Source organism: Coptis chinensis, chromosome 2 (genome assembly GCF_015680905.1).
Source record: "Coptis chinensis isolate HL-2020 chromosome 2, ASM1568090v1, whole genome shotgun sequence".
NCBI lineage: Eukaryota > Viridiplantae > Streptophyta > Magnoliopsida > Ranunculales > Ranunculaceae > Coptis > Coptis chinensis.
Window position 1 is genome coordinate 14,088,295 of NC_141457.1, and position 11,942 is coordinate 14,100,236.

Genomic DNA, 11,942 nt, shown 5'->3' on the forward strand with positions numbered 1-11,942 from the left:
ATTTGAATCTAGACCATATCTTATGAGAGGTAAGTTTCCTTGTTGATCATAATGTCCCATCGTATATGGGAAGATTATATCTAAAAGGTAACTCCTAAGATATGTCATCACGATTCCTTCCTTATCATAAGAGATCACCCTCTTCAGTTTCCTTCTATTCAGGAACTGTCTATATTAGTTCCTAACGACTTGGAGAACTGTCATACTTAGAGGCGGTCAGCCACGTGCCTAGCACATGTCCACTAAACACTTGTGCTAAGCACGAGATCACTTATTCACATAACTTATTTGATGGTCCTCGTCTCATTTTGGACATCTATAATTTTAGGTTATTTCTCATACGCGTGTCATCTCACTACTACAGAATGACACATATACCACGGTCAATAAGAACGTTTATACCACGGTTCTTCCAAAAACTGTGGAAAATACTTATATACTACGGCGGAAATTTCTTTGGTCATTGGTTTACTAGTATATACCACAGTTACATGAAAACCGTGGGATAAGTTGGGCCATATACCATGGTTAGTTTTTTTTTTAGCATGAGAGTACTTCACATCCCCACTACCTTAAACATAATTAAACAGTGGTATATAAATTTTCCACTTTCTACCGTGGTTTATGACTTTATTTCAAATAGTTAAATACGCGAAAAAAAAATACACAGTACGAAACTCATTCAAATTGGATTCCCCACTACACCAAAAGGGTAATTTTGTAACGCTCTCATTTTTCACTTGTAATGTTTTTTTAACCGTGACACAATTATTAACGTTTATAAAGCGTTAGCATGTACTTTATATCAAAGACCATTAATACTGAGTAGTTGAGAATGCTTCCAGTGGCCCACGTCAGCCCCTCTTTATTCTCTGAGACTGACACATCAGATTTTACAATAATTTGACATAAAATAAGTAAATATACGCCCGTTTTTGCCAATTTCAATTGTTTTCGTAACCCAAAATAGTTAAAAAACAAACTTTCTCTTTCCGTACTCTCTTTTCAAAACACCCCAACTCTGCCAAAAAAAACTCTTTAGGTACCTCTCAATCTCTTTGTCAGTTTGGTCACTCTCTCACAATTAAAAAAAAAACGATTGTGGCAATAGACGAAGAAGGTCGTTGATCTGTATTCTCAATAAATCGATTTGGGTGTAAATAACGCGAATCTGTTTTCTACGAAGATAATATCAAACTCTCGAACTTCACTGCTATCAAAACTCTGAAATCATCTATCTTCACAAATCATGGGTTTCTCTATTCTCAATGGTGACCAACCAAAAACCAAACTTTTAATTCTTTCTTCGATCTCATCACCAAAGTGTTTATTTTCCCTTCAGAACTTAAATTCCCATGTAAGATTTTTCCACCAATTTTTGTTCTAAATATTTTAATTATTCTGTTGTGGTTGTTTGATTTATGGTTTTTGGGTGTTGTAGTTGAATTGAAGAAACAGAGTTGCGTATAAGGTAATTGGCAATTGAGACTTGGATGCTTTTATGTTTGGTTTTTGTTGTGTTTGTGTGAATTTTGAGTTATTTGTTGTTAAATTTCAAGGTTAAAACGACTATGTTCGTCCTAATGTTGGGATTGTTTTGCTTGGATCGACATGTGATGTTACAGGTATAAAAGAGTTGATATTTGTTTAAAGTGGTTTTGTCTAGGATAATTATGTTAGAAGAACATTGGATACATTCGACAGGTTACCATCAAGGCGTCAACAACCTACATGGAATATGATAGTGTCAGCGTGGATTTGTTCAGGTTACTATTCTCTCTCTTTCTATTTGTTGAATGTGTTGTATAAATTTCTCCAGTCAATTTAAAATTTTAGATACCCATCTCATGATTTGATAATGTTTTTCTTAATTGTATAAATTGATATTCTTTTAATTAATATAATCAAGCTATTTTTTTCGGTATTTTATCGATTTTTTACCTGCTTTGAATACAAATTTTAATAATTTAGATCTTAAAATTCTATAACATGTTAGTGATATATATACTATGTTTTGTCTAAAATATTACTGGCCAAAAGGAGTTTAAAAGGTTTTATATGCTTTAATATAAAGCTGGGTTCGTTCGACATTCCAATAATTCCAATAGAGGACCAATTTATTCAACGATAAATTAAAGACTATAAATTCACATTCACAAAACTAATGTCTCTAAAATAGCATGTAATTAGAATTATTCAGCATTACTATGCAAATTGCATGTGTTTAATTTGGTGCGTGTTGTTTTTAGAGTTTCAAATTTTGTGATGTACAGAAATGCATCCTTAGTAAGTCCTATTGAATCAGCTCAGATGTTGGAGGAGGAGAGAGGTGTTTCCTTCTACCAAAGGGAATTCAGTTTTGTTCCTTGGTGGAACAAATTGTTTGAATGTGGGAAGAAAAGCCTTTCTGTTAAGCCAAAGATGGGAGATTACCTTTATGCAAATTGATGTAATCAAGAGATATGGATTTTTATCCATAAGTGAATCAGATTAATATGTTGGGTTCCGCCTTTAGTATACGAATTCAGTTGAATGTTTGGCAATGCCCAATAACAAGATGTTAGAATGTCTAGTGCCTAAGTCTACATGATGGACTAATAGGTAGCATTGAGATCGGGTGTCCAAGCAAATAATTTCCGACAGGTTACCATCAAGGCGTCAACAACCTACACTTTACTCACAGGAAATCGGGAGACACATGGGTAATAAGGAGAGAAAAAAGGAATTATACATTGAGTCCCCCCACAAATAAGATTCAAAACCCCACGAGTCCCCCAAAACCTTCTTTCTCCTTATCTCTTTTTGCAATTTGGCTTGATAGTAACCAGTTTTTACTCACGGGAGTTAAGCCAAAGATGGGAGATTACCTTTATGCAAATTGATGTAATCAAGTGACATGGGTTTTTATCCATAAGTGAATCAGATTAATATGTTGGGTTCCGCCTTTAGTATACAAATTCAGTTGAATGTTTGGCAATGCCCAATAACAAGATGTTAGAATGTCCAGTGCCTAAGTCTACATGATGGACTAATAGGTAGCATTGAGATCGGGTGTCCAAGCCAATCATTTTCGAAAGGTTACCATCAAGGCGTCAACAGCCTACACTTTACTCACAGGATATCGGGAGACACACGGGAAATAAGGAGAGAAAAAAGGAATTATACATTGAGTCCCCCCGCAAATAAGATTCTAAACCCCACGAGTCCCCCAAAACCTTCTTTCTTCTTATCTCTTTTTGCAATTTGGCTTGATAGTAACCAATTTGTACTCACGGGAAATAAGGAGAGAAAAAATTACTCACGGGAAATAAGGAGAGAGAAAAGAAAACCGAGAAAAAAAATCCCTAATTAATTTGATAGTATGTCGGTTTGCTTATCACGTATCAGTACTCTTTTCTTTTATAGTGTTCATAGGCATAATCTATGTTTAAGGAAGAAGATTTTGGTTGATTATATGTTTACTGAAACTTTGTTAATATGGCAGAACAAAGACGTAACAAAAGCTATTCAGAAGGTTGCAGCTGCTTATGACTGCAAAATTGTTGAAGGCTTTCTCAGTCATTAGCTTAAGCAGTTCGTAATTGGTGGGAACAAAGTCATTCTAATTGCATCCAACCCTGAGACCAAAGTTGACGATGCAGAATTTGAGGAGAATGAAGCCTATGCGGTTGATATAGTAACAAGCACAGGGGACGGCAAGGTAAGTGTCATATGTTATTAGCTCACAATTTTATAGGACAACTCCTTTTGTTGTGTGTCCTTTTTATACTAAGATGTAAAATATTTCATCCTAAACTTTTAGATGAGAAACAAACTACTATATATAAGAGAGCGGTTGACAAGAACTATCACTTAAAGATGAAAGCTTCAAGATTTATCTTCAGTGAAATAAGTCAAAAATTCCCCATCATGCCATTTACTGCAAGGTTAGCAAACTTCTTATTAATTCTGTGGTTGAGTCATTCTTGATGTGTTTTGAGTTTTGTATTCTTTGCCTTGACCAAGGGTTTGCAATTTCCAATAAGGGCTTTGGAAGAGAACTGAGCTCGCTTGGAATTGGTGGAATGTGTCAACCATGACCTTTTGCAGCCATATCCTGTTCTTCATGAGAAGCATGAAAAGATAGATTGAGGTGACGTCATGAAATGTAATTGGTGTTGATGAGCATGGTTCTGCACAACTATTATACATTTCAAACACACTTGAAGTTTTTTGGGTCTTCTTTTAGGTGACTTTGCTAAGGAGAGAAAAAAGAAGCTGCCGAAAAAAAAATACTCACGAGAAATCAGGAGAGAAACTCAAAAACTTTCATAGCTTCTCTTTCTTCAACCTCAATTTCAGTTCGAGGGGTGGTGTTCTCGAGTTTTGTTAGATTCTTTTACGGTGGGATTGTTAAGCCACTACAATCTATTGGACAGTTTCTTAGTTCGTCGAAAAGATCGAGTGGTGGGTCTATAAATTCGACTATTGCTTCCACGTCGGATGATGAGATTGGATCATCATCAAGTGGTGTGATTCATCATTCACTCACACAGGTGTTGAAGAATTTTAACGAGATTCATAGTCTTCGAATTGAGCTGCCCAGTGGGGAATTGGGGATAGGGGATGTTGTTTTATTGAAATGGCGAGCGGATTTTGGTTCATCGCTTGATAACTGTTTCATTTTAGGCACATCGTCAGTTATTCCTAAGGAGAATAATGTTACTGGGGCTATTGGTAATAGTTCAGATGATAATGGGAGTGTTCCTGAATCGTTTTATACAAATGGGGGTTTGAAATTGCGACTGGTTTGGACTATTAGCTCTTTGATTGCTGCTTCGGCTAGGTATTATTTGCTACAGCCTATAATTGCTGAGCATCAGACGCTTAACAGTTTGATAGCAATGTCATTTTTTCTCTAGGTTTGTTCTTATATACTTGATTCACAGCTGATGCAATGGTGTCTACTAGCTTCTCAGTCCTTGGTTATGACTACATAAACCTAGGTATCATTTTTTGCTTATCAAAAGTTGTTAGGTGCTAATATCTCCTTGGTCTTATTATTCTTGACAACTCATTGGGGTTTAACTAGATGATTGATGGGTAGAACTGCATATAGACTCCAAGGTACAAGTAGACAACAGGTTTTTCCAAACTCATTTTCTCAATTTGACTTTAGAACCTCCACTACTAATTGTTTGTGTCAATAAGGTAATATTGGTAGTTATATAACAACAGGTGTGAGTTTATGCATAACCTACATGATATTTCCATTTCATTACATGGACATGTAAATTTCATGAATGAAGCAAAGACACCATATTATCCACCAATAGCTATAGTCCCCTCCAGTGGTTTTTCGTTGAATAACTTTAACTTTTTTACCATGGAAGGGAGTTTAAACATCAAATCCGCTAATATGCATGATGGACAACTTAACTTTCTATCATTGATCCGTGGATGTTAGTGTTAGGGTTAGCAATGTACCATTATTAGGATAAACCAAAGGTACTTTTGTAGATTATTTTTACAAGCATGTGTTGATTATTAATAGGGTGATTATTAATGAATGTATAAGGTCTAAATAGTAAGGCAATCAAGTGTTACTTTGTGTTTAACTTAGCTAGGTAAGATATATAATATCTTAGCTAGATAAGTTCTACTACAAATAAGGGATGAGTAGAGCAAAAAGAGTCATGAAACTTATATATTGAATATGAAAAAGATTTCTTGGAGTAGCATAGCGTTTAGAAAAGTTTCCTGGAGTGCTTATTATTTATGGCTAGACCGACATTGAAATATTTTGGTTGTGCATGTGGTCTACCTCAAATGTTTTAACCAACATAAATTCTTCTTGGGTTTCGGTGTTCAAATGTTTAGATGTTTTTTCGATACACACTCTTGAACTGAGATTGTATGTGTGTGAGTGGGAATTGAAGCCTTATGTAATTTGATTACCTTTTCTTGGCTTTTTATATCCAGAAAATTTCCATGCTCCACGTTGGAGTTTGCATACTCATGACCAAGGGTGGGGAGGCATTATACAACTAAATATGTAACACAATCCAAGAATGATGACATGCCAAAGAAGTAGAAAAACGAATAAAAGAAACTTAGGTGATCAAACTCCCTTATAATCAAACTAACCTTTGCGTTGGTCTTGAAACAACCTATGGTTTTACTTAAACTAATTTAGACTTTATCTTCTTATATGATCATTTAGCTCTAGAATCTAGCCCTTTTCCCCCACTTTATATGATCTTGCAGTTCGTCATGTTCGATTGGTTCCTGATCTGAGTTTGCAATTTGAAATGTCCCTTGCAGGTTGTTAGTTTTGTGAAGTGGCTTGAAGATGAGCTAGAGCTCAATGCTCTTCACAACCCTGGCAGTCGTCGAGGTAGTGGTAATGAGAAAGCTGCTTTAGTGCAAAGAAGTGCTCTTTGTGCAGCTTTAGGAGGTCAAGTTGAAGTGGGTGCAATGAGCACAATTGCAGGTTAGTACTTGAATGAATGTCTTTCTCTTTACTTCTGATAAACGGTTGAAGTGGGTGCAATAAACTAAATGGTGCATGCATGCATGCTCCTAATATCTTTGTGGTGGTAAGGGATCTATCTGAATGAAACCGGCCAATAGTATTGTAGGTTTGCTGAATTTCGGCATTAAGTCATGGCCAAAGTAAGTGTTTTCATATTTTTTTTCTTTCACTTCGTCAAGTATTGACTCATGGCTGGTGTAGTTATTTTTTATTTTTATTTTTTTAAAATTTTTTTCCAATAGGTGGTGTAGTTGTAGTTAAGTTTTGCTGTCATTCATTGAGAATTACTCAAGTTCGATTGCTCTACCTCATTGTAAGCTTGTAGCACTTTACACTACCATTTGACATGTGTTATCTTTAAACATGTATACATCACATTAGGTCTCAAGCCAATAATCTTAAATGTTGTTGGTAATCTACTGAAGATTTTAAAAGAAGGCGGCATTCAATCACTTATATTCCTAAACTAGCTTTTTGGTCTATGTTGTGCGAGTACATGTTCTTTATTTTATGTTCTATTAAGGTTGATAGTTGATATTCATCACTCAAGAATGCGGAAGTTCTTATCGGTTTCTCTCTTGCAGGTGATTCAAGATAAGGGATATGTCAGCCATGTAACTTAACTAGAACTGAAGGAGACATACACGCAAGATGAACTTGACGGTGTTCGACTCGATATTATTCAGTTCATCCAAGAAAATGGGGTGTTTCAGTCGAAAGTGAATGAGGATGAGTTTTAGCTATGGTCGGACCCCTCCAGTTTAATTTATGAGTCTTACCTTTTTAATTTATGAAAAGGAATTTGAAGTTTGTTTTCTTAGTGCACTCAAAAAATTAATGGAAGTTTTTTATTTTATTTTTATTATCTTTTTTTGCAATGTTTGATAGTTTATTGTACATTTTAGAATTTGTTGGGAAGATGGAAATGTTGTATGTAGGCAGGATGTGTAAATTTTGTTATGCAGGTTCGGTTTTTAAGTGGAAGACTGTTACTAGCATTATTATTAATATATATATATATATATATATATATATATATATATACCACAGTTTGGCATAAACCGTAGTGTTTAGTATAACTATATACCACGGTATTATAACACATACACTAATATAAACCACGGTTTCAATAGCTTATATGCCACGGTTCTGTTGACAGTCGTGGTATATAATGGGCATACAAGCCACGGTTCTTTGAAAAACCGTGGTATCCGTTAAACATATATACCACAGTTTTGCTATTATTATATACCACACCACCTATTGTCACGGTTGTATAACAGTGGTAAATATATTTATACCACACTTAAAAACAGTGGTACAAGTGTCATTCTGTAGTAGTGTCTTTTCAATGACGAGAAATCCCCCTTACAGATGCCCCATCTCGTGCCATCTAGCACGTGGGCGCTTGAAGCGATACTGCTTTTGGTGCGAGAATCTTTTTCCTAAACTGTTACTGGAACTGCTAATGTATCAAACTAATTAAGACTCTGAAAAGACAGCTCGAATAGGCACGCCATTTCCCGAAAAAGGTAATGATGACAGTTCCATCCCAAAATGACGCAATGCTTGGGCTAATCGTAACCGTCCATCTTTCCCGTATATAAAAGATCTGGTGAGAGAACTCTCATTACCTCTTATACTTTTTTTTTCTCTGCATACTGAACCTTTTGATCTCCTGTTAAGGTTTAACAAAAACTTGAAACTTTCATTCTTTTCCGATCATGAATCCCAACTGGTCACTTGTAAACTTCAAAGATCTTTCCTCCCTAGAGCTGATCTGAGAGAAATTTCACATTCCTGATGATATCGGCCTAGAATGGGGGAGGTTATCTGATGAGTTAGCCTATAAGGAAGTGGCGCTCATCACCGTTGGTCAGCTTAGGGCCGGACTCACTCTTCCCCTCCACCCATTGCTAAGAGAGTGTCTGATTCACTTCAATCTTGCTCTTGGTCAGGCAGCACCCCTGTTCTACAGAATTGTCATGAATTCTGCCCTTCTTGCTAAGAGACATGGATTCGCTCTGAACAGTTGGATGTTTGGTTACTTTTATGAGGTCCGATGTATTCGAGACCAATCATACTATTATCTCATGACAAGAGACAAGAACTATCCGATCATCTTTTTTAGGGGAAGCATAGTGACGAAGGCTGGGCTGATCACCACCTTCGTGTGCTGGGTGATACGTGGGACGTTCGTCCTTCTGATGCTGATGGTGAGCCAATGGGAATTCCTATTCCTAGAAAACACGTACACCCATGTTCCAACTAGTAAGTCTACTTACTCAGGAACTTTGTAATTTAATACAAGAGTTTTTCGCCTGATTTTTTTTTGCTATTATTCCTTAGATGACTCTTTCCCCTGGAATCAACTATCTGCTACTGATGCTGCAATGGTGGACTTCATCAAGAAGATCCCCAAGGAACAGAGGATGCCTTGGGTGATAGTTCTTGATCCCACCCGTCTTTTTGAATATTTCAACATGTCTGCTGAAGAACTACTGGCTCTGTCCCCTGGCTTTTCCCCTTTCAGGATAAATACTGTGAATTTTGGGAGCACCGTACTTCCCCCTCCTGTGGATCAGGATGCGGGACTTCTTCCTCCTCCAGTTCAGGATGAATCCTCCTTGATTACTAGAAGGAGAGGAAATCATAAGGAGAAGAGTTTTGTGGCCACCTCTAGCGATGCTGCGACATCGGGCCCAGTTCAGGAGCCTGCTGTCAGTGATGATTGTGTGATCACTGGCGGGAGAGGCCCTGAACTGTCTCATGAACTGCTGGCGGCTAGTAATTTTAAAAGGGAAGTGTGTGCGTCCAACCGTCATAAACTGAAGAGAACTAATCCTGCTTCTGCTTTTGATGTTGCCCCCATCTGGTAAGAAAATGAAGTTTCTCCCTCTCTCTGTTAGTGAAGAAACAATTTTTAAGGTTCCTGTGACTATTCCCCATTCTGGTTTTGAGAAAGTAGATGTACCCCTACCAGTTCCAGATCCTCCCACAGGTTCTGAACAAACTGGTGACAATGTCCCTCTAACGGTTGACTTTTCCCTCCCTGACAATCGCAAGGGGAAGGGCATTGCTGAAACAACTGCTGTAATTGTCGCTCTCCCTCCCCCTCAATTCATTGATAGGAGGGGGGTGAGTGACGACATTCCGTTCTCGCCAAGATCTCCAGATTCCCCTGAAAGGGAGATGATTGTGGAGATGAGGCATTAGGGATGAACTGATGAACTACCTGTTACTAACAAACACTCTGTTAATGATGTTGATATTACGCTTGGAGTTCTGGAAGCTGCGCGACTTCCTATTGACAAGGCTGAAGCCAACATGGCTGGGAGCCTGGATCTGTCCTATCACCAATCTGCTGTTCACCTTGCCAAGGTAAGACTTTCTTCTCTGTTCAATGTTCGGTTTCTATCATTGTGTTACTTACACATCTGATATTCTTTTCCAGTTAGTGAATAATTTTTAGGCCATGAAAGAACCCATCTTTGCGGCCTCTGTCGATACATCCACTGATGCCATGGCTACTGGTGAGCTGATCTGGGCAAAAAAGGCTGCTGAGAAGAGAACTGAGGAGCTGCAGATCTAGGTTAACCAGCTCTTGACGAAAGAGAAGAAATCTGATACTGGCTTCAAGAATATGAGGACACTATCTCCAACCTTCGGAGCTCTTTAGGGAAAGCCCATAAATGAGCTTCTGACGCTGCCACTTGGAAAGTGAAGTTCTTGGAACTACGCTCCCACTTCACCACCCTGCAAGCAAAACATGACCAGGTCCAAGGGGAACTTCACAGTAGGAACACTAAGATGAGGACCCTTGGCCAAGCCATTACCTATGCAAATGAGGTCATGTCAGGCTATGAAAGGGTTCTAAAAGAGAAACGTCTTCGCTATAATAAGAAGGCTGGTGACCTCTTGGTGGAGACCTCTGAGTTATATTCTCAAGTGGTGAAGGAGGTGAAGAAGAGGTCAGCTGAAAATGCCATTCGCTTTGCTCTAAAAGTGCTTGATGTTTCTGAAGAGTCATTCGACGTAGCCAAACAAGTTAAGTTTGGGGAAGCGATTGAGGCTACTGGATATGTCTTTCAGTTGGATGATTAGGGGCGAGTGACCAACCCTTTCATCTTGTTTTCTGATCTAGACACCAGTATCTCAGCTATCAAGGAAGAACTTATGCCTGATGCCTCCTCATCTTCTGAAGAAGACACCGATGATGACATGCCTCCCGTTCAGCTTCCTTTTTTGCTAGTTCTAGTTTCAGGTCAGTGTTCTATTCAGCTTTTGTCCATTCCAGCTTCAGGTCAGTGTTCTATTAAGCCTTTGTCCATTCCAGCTTATCCAACCACACAGTTTGTTCTTGAAAGTGAAACAAAAGTTCGTAACGATGGTGCAGAAACAAGCACTGATGGTGAACCAAAATTTGATTCTATCCCTGCTTTATAAGCCTCTCAATTGATGATTGATGATTCACATAAACAATTATTTTATGGGTCTGTAATATTGAGCTGTATAACTCACATACTATTTTACTTACTGAGCTCTGCAGCTCTTCTAGTTTATGCATGCATACTATTTACTTACTGAACTCTGTAGCTCTTCTAGTTTATGCATACATTTATAACCAGAATCTGATCAGGATGTCATGGAAGCCATTCAAGTTAATTGTAAGTAAGAGTTCGATCACAATAGAGACATATGTCTTTGCGAAAGTAACTTGTTGCCATGAGTACGACACTGTGTTTCATAACGGCATGTCTTATTTATTTAAAAAATGAATAGGTTATCGCCCGAATAGCAGTGGGGGAGTCCTTCTCAGTGCCATCATGCCGATATAGTTCCAGGCCAATGATTACGTGCTAGGATCTGGATCCAACCCAGATCTTCCCAGAAACCCCTATGTTTGATATATTGAGAGCTCCAGGAATTGGTATACAGTTCAGGCTCTCAAGAACACTATCTCTTGTTCCAAGTCAAACTAGCATACAGTTTACTGAACAATTAGTGTGGTCCGATTCCCTAAAGGCTTAACCCATCAAGGATAATCGCAGTTTGAAAGACCTGGCGTATAGTTCCAACTGCGGGGGGATATGAAAGGAACTGGTGTACAATTCAACTTTCCCATACTCAGTATCACTGGTTTGAAAGCAAATTGGCATACAATATTCTTGAACAGATAGTGATAAGATAATTCCCTAAAGGCTTAGTCCAGTGTGGATCATAAATAAAGAACTGATGCAAGGAAGAAATTTGATGGCACTTTGGAGAACTTTATTGATGACATGGAGAGGAGTAAACAATGCATAAAGAAGCATTAAAAACAATTTACTGATAGTACTTGCGAAGGTCCTGTGTGTTCCATAGTTTGACAAGAACGTCTCCTTCAATAATGTGTATGAAGTAAAAACCAGTTCGACCAACCTTGTCA